This window comes from Monodelphis domestica, chromosome 1, assembly GCF_027887165.1.
Source record: "Monodelphis domestica isolate mMonDom1 chromosome 1, mMonDom1.pri, whole genome shotgun sequence".
NCBI classification, from domain to species: Eukaryota; Metazoa; Chordata; class Mammalia; order Didelphimorphia; family Didelphidae; genus Monodelphis; species Monodelphis domestica.
In genome coordinates this window covers 455567320-455573032 of record NC_077227.1, presented here as the reverse complement: position 1 = coordinate 455573032, position 5713 = coordinate 455567320, and the positions used below count along the sequence as shown (strand labels likewise).

General features: G+C 39.3%; 2 non-coding genes across 2 annotated transcripts; one reads left to right on the top strand and one right to left on the bottom strand.

Moving 5' to 3' along the window:
* Positions 1–429: 429 nt before the first annotated feature.
* TRNAL-CAG (transfer RNA leucine (anticodon CAG)) lies at positions 430–512 on the top strand. Its single transcript has one exon. It is a non-coding gene; the product is annotated as a tRNA-Leu (tRNA).
* A 238-nt stretch (positions 513–750) lies between these two features.
* Positions 751–833, bottom strand: TRNAL-CAG (transfer RNA leucine (anticodon CAG)). The gene has a single exon. It is a non-coding gene; the product is annotated as a tRNA-Leu (tRNA).
* Between the last annotated feature and the right edge of the window lie 4880 nt (positions 834–5713).

Genomic DNA, 5713 nt, shown 5'->3' with positions numbered 1-5713 from the left:
TCATAAAATGTTTTTTGGATCTCCGCCTTTCTGGTTTCTTCTGCTACCCACTAACTGTGTAACTCTGGACAAGTCGGATCCCCTCTCTAGACAAGGAAAGGAAAGGAGAAAAGAGAAAGGGGTAAGAGGGGCAAAGGGAAAAGGGAAAGGGGAGGAAGGAAGCCACGAAATCGTGCATAAGGATCCAGGAGCTCTAACCTGATGCTGGCATATAATTACAATGATAAACACTTTGTGCCTCCAGGAAAAGCAGCAGGCCCCTTTCTACTACCTTCATTCTCTCTGTTCGGATTCCTGCTCTGTAACCAGTCTTTGCTCAGTTTGCAAGGCTCCAGGACAGCGGACGTCTGCAGAACGTGTGAATTACACCGCCCCGTAGGCTTTGGCCACAGCTTCGCAAGGCTTTTGGCAAAGAGTAATTCTACAGCAGTCAGGATGGCCGAGCGGTCTAAGGCGCTGCGTTCAGGTCGCAGTCTCCCCTGGAGGCGTGGGTTCGAATCCCACTTCTGACAGCAGTACAACTTTTGCTTTTTAAGAATCTGGGTTGTAAACTGTCAGGAATCCACCTTGGGTAAGCAAAGTTTCCCAGAGCTCGCGCTGTTATACACCCTCTACCTTACTGAGAGAAGTGCATGGTAGGTGCCCTACCGCTTCCTCCCGAGAAAGAGTGATTTTTAAATGAAGCACACGGGCGCGATTACCCTATCACTCAAAAGTTTTAAAATTGAAGTCGGAAGAAAAACACGGAGTTGTCAGAAGTGGGATTCGAACCCACGCCTCCAGGGGAGACTGCGACCTGAACGCAGCGCCTTAGACCGCTCGGCCATCCTGACTTCCTGTGAAGCTCCTCTACTGCCTTCTCTGTTGTAGAGAGCGTAGTGGGATGTACTGCATTAAGCGTTAGTGGCCTCTGCTGGAATCCCATGGTACACACAAGTGTCCTAATGCTGCAAGCCTGAGCAAATTTCCGCCTCCTGGTCCCTCCCTTTCCCCGATAGCTCCTCTGCAAGCGTCGGGATGGTCCTCCCTCAGAAGACCATGACCAGAGGCGCCTCTCTCCCAAGTGAGCCACAACTGTGCATGGAGAAACACCTCCCCACTCCAGCCTCTCAATTACATCCTGTATAATTTCACTCTGCAGAAAACCCGGTCCTTCAAAAAAGCGTGGGTTGGTTTTAAGTCACCCAACACTTATTAAGCGTCTGCTGTGTGCAGAACCCTGGGCTAGACGATGGAGGAGATACAAAAATGAAGAAGAATTGAGAGATTATTTACTTGGTGCAAGATTCCATCGTAGGCATTGCAGGGATGGATGCAAACCTGGACTCACTTGCTCCCTAGGTATTTGTGATTTCTTTCACCTTTAAAGGCCCACAACACTTTGTAGTTCTTGGACAAATGAAGAGGTTGGATTAGTTATTTCTAAGGTTCCCTTCCAGGTCAATAAATATTAATTAAGCACCCTCTATAAGGAATAGAAAGGGGGGAGGGGAGTCCTTGCTTTTAAAGAGTTTGTGATATGGAAAGAGGGAAGGAGAGTAAAAATGGGAGTACTTGTGGGTTCAGGAGATACACATGTAAGTATAATTACCACGTAATTTGGTTGGGGGCAGAGGGAGATAAAAGCAGATTTAACAGAGGGAGGGGGCAACCGAGCTTAGCCTTGAAGGAAGATGCTATCTCTGATAAGATTGGAGCTTAGCGTAGTGGAAAAATATCTGACTTTGGATCTGGAAACCGGCGGGTTCAAATCCCACCTCTCCAGTAGATGAAGAGCATAATCTTAGGAGACCATCATATTAATTAAATTTGTAGAATGCTTGTGATGCAAAAAGAAACTTCAAAGTTTGGGAACCATTTGGAGGACAGCTGACTCTGGCAAATAAATGGTGGCCTGAGAAGAAACCATTGGAAAATTTGAGCAGAAGAATAGGTGGGGTCAGAACTACACTTCCAGAGGGCAGCAGAATTTAGAGAGAGAGATAAGATTAAAATATGTGCTAGAGGAATTGTAATGGAGAATAGTTGTGCCATGAGAAACAAAACAAAAAACCTGGAATGATTTCTATGAACTGATACAAAAAGAAATGAGCAAAAACAATGTTCTACACAGTAACATCCATAGTATGCAAGGATCACCTGTGAAATTAATTATTATGAAATTATATCTATTATCAACAATTCAAGGATCCAAGATAACCTGAAGAGACTCACAATGAAAAAGGCCATCTACCGCTATAGAAGGACCCAATGGAGTCCAAATGAAGATTAAAGGATTCCATTTTTCACTTTATTTCCTTCTTGAGTTTTTTCTTTACTGTGTGATGTGTGATCAGAACATGATTGTGGAAATATGTATTGCACGCTAACATATGTATAACATCATGTTGCTTGCTGCATCTAGGAAGTGGGGGAGAGGGAGGGAGAGAATTTGCATAGGAAAATGTCAGAAAATGAATGTTAAAAATTGTTTCTTTATGCAATTGGAAAAAATACAATTTTTAAAATGTGCCTAGATGCCTGGTAAGAGAGTGGTGACTTTGACAGAAATAGGAAAATCTGAAGGAGACAGAGTATGTGGCTATGAAAAATAAGTCCTGTTTTAGTCCTGTTGAGTTTGAGATGTAACTGGCAATGAAGGAGTGAAGTTCTGAAGAGAGATTACAGTTGTATATAAAGATTTTGGAATCACCTTTATAGACATGATAATTGAACTCATAAGACTTCAAGGAAGAAGGTGAAGAGATTTCCAAAAAGTGACAGAGTTGAGTGGCCATGATTAAACCCAAATTTCCCACACCTCAAAACAATGACAAATCTGCTCCTAAATAAATCAATAAAAGAATAGAAAGAAAAAACTGCAACAGTGCCAATAAACCTCTAGAAGACAGAACAAACATACCGCCAGAACTTCCATCCACTTGTCTCCACAGATTAAGCCTTAGTTGGGGCTTTCATTAACTCTCATATCGATGAGTATAAAAATTTCCTAATTGTTCTTCCTTCTTCTAGTCTCTCCATTCTCCAATAAATATGAACTTTGAATGGCATTCAAGCCCTTCACAACTTGACTTTAACTTACCTTTCCAGATTTGTTTCACATTATTGCCCTTTATGCAATTTCTCGTGATGTCTCTGAATTCAAGATTCCATCTCATACCTTCAAAATCAGTCTTTGCATGAGCTTTTATTCCTCATGATTCCTTACCTCTGCCTCTTGGAATCCTTAGCTTCCTTTAGGACTCAGCACAAGCAGTCTTCATCATTTGTTTATATATTTGATCTGGGTAGTTTCCCTCCTCAGCCTTTCTTCTATTTGGTTAACTTTACATATTCTGTATTCCCTAGCAGAATGTAAACTCCAAGAAGGCATTTCCTAATACAATGCCCATGACATAACAGGTGCTTACTCAATGCTTAAGGATAGGCAGTTTCACCTCGACTTCAGAAAATTAATGAAGGTGACAAAAAATGGAAATAGCCAATGTTGGAGAGGCTACAGAGGGGCAGGGAAAACTGGTCCACTAATACATTGTTAGTGAAATTGGAAATTGGGTCATTTACTCTTAGAAAACAATTTGTAATTATTCAGAGAAACTGACTAAAATGTCTGTCCTGTTTCCTCAATAATCCCAATGCTAGGATATGCCCCCAAGAAGGTGAAAGAGAGAAAGAAAGGTTCTCTATACACCAGAATATTCATAACAGCATAAGAACCAGAAACAAAATATATGTCAAACTATTAGGGAATGGCTAAACACTGTATGCTGCATTAATATAATGGAATACTATTGTGCTGTAAGAGAAATTAATATGAAGAATTTCAAGAATTATAGGAAGATATATATGAACATCATGATGCAGAGTGAAATAAGTAGAACCAAGAAAATAATATAAAGTAGCTACAACAATGTAAATGGAAAGAATAAAAATACAAAATAAAATGCTAAGTAATCATAAAGACCAAAGTTATTCCTGAAGAATGTACCTCCCACCCTTCTTTGCAGAGGTGAGGACTTTAGGTGCAGGATATCTCATACATTGTCAGATTTGGTTGATATATAGATATTTTTATTAACTTGCTTTTGATTCTCTTTCCTTTTGATTATTAGTTCAAAGTTCAACAGTTTAAAAAAATTAGTTCTATCTTTAGATAGAGGAGGGGAAACCAAGGTGATATAAAAATAAAATATACCATACAGATTTTTAGAAAAAGAAAAATGCCCTTCAATTTAAAAAAATTCAAAATCACAATCAAATGTCACGTAATTATAATGATCAAGTTGATCTGAGAAAATGATTGAGAAAATGTACCTCCTACTCTTTACTGGCAAGGTAAAGAAATGTTAAAGCATGGAATGATAAATAAATACTTGTCTGACAGATGCAAGTGATGGGTTTTGGTTTTGCTTAAATTTTTTTCTTTTTTAATAATTTTTTTATTACAAGAAAATAGTCACTGAGGAGGGAGAAACTTATTTAGAAAGAATGAATGAATAAAATATGAAAAAATTAAATATATTTCTAGTTCATTTGTGGTTAATTATTTTAATTTAATACAAAATTTTTACTTATGTTGCTTATATTAAATATTATGTTCAAAGAAATTCATATGTGGAAACACAAGGGATACAGACAGAAAAAAAAGACTTCTCAAGGAACTCAGATTTTAATGGAGGAAACTACTCCCATGGAAGTTTTCAGCTGCAAGTGATACAGAAAGATAGCATGATTCTTAGGGCATAGCAGTAAAGCAGATGGTAATAATGCCTCTTCTTTAATGTCATTTCCACTGATGAAATCATATCAGTTTCTGATGTTGAACTATTTTACAATGCCAAAGATTCTCTTTCTTCAGTAGTTGTGGCCATCTCACCTGCAAGAGTGATTGCTAGGCTGCATTTCCAGGAGTTACTTCCCAGAATGATGGCCAGGGACACCTTGCTGGAGGTACTGGCACCCTTTAAACTCAGAATCCCAGGATGTTTCTATCAGACTCAAAGAGGAGATGGTGGTCAAGGTGGTGGTGGTGGTTTCCCTTTTAAAATACAATAAATACTGAATCGAACTGAATTCAAATAAATGAGCAGCAATGAGTCTAGTTCAGAAAGGCATCCTATTGAGAGAATGACAGGGAAAGAAGGTTGTGGGGGTGGAGGTGGGGAAGATTACATCATGTTCCTAATTATGCCAAATTATTTGGAATAAGTTTTTTTTTTTTTAACAGGAGTTCAGTTTTTATGTGGGAGGAACATCCCAGAGTGGTGATGGGAAATACACCAAGGAATCATGCATATTCAATCATTGGTGAAAATTCAGGAAGCTTTGCTGAAATTGGCCCAGTCCCTTGTAGGGCTATGCCTGGCCCCATTAGTCAGCAGGGAAGTATGGGAGGGAAGCATGTGAGAGCTTGAGAAGAGTATGCTTGACAGATAGTACAGGAGGACCATGGAAGTATGTACCTGGGTAGGGAAGGCTATAGATAGAAGCCTGGGGAATAGCATAGGATAGTCTTTTGTCTCCTTGATGGTTTCCAAATCTGTCTACAAACATTTAGGAAGGATACTCTGCTGGGTGCTATAAAACAGTAGTGTCAAACTCAAATAGAAATGGTGGCCGCTGAAACATACATTAGGATCCATGCTGACTGCATATTGACTTAGAAAGCATGTTAACATTATCTATGTTTTACTGTATTTCTACTGATTTTGTT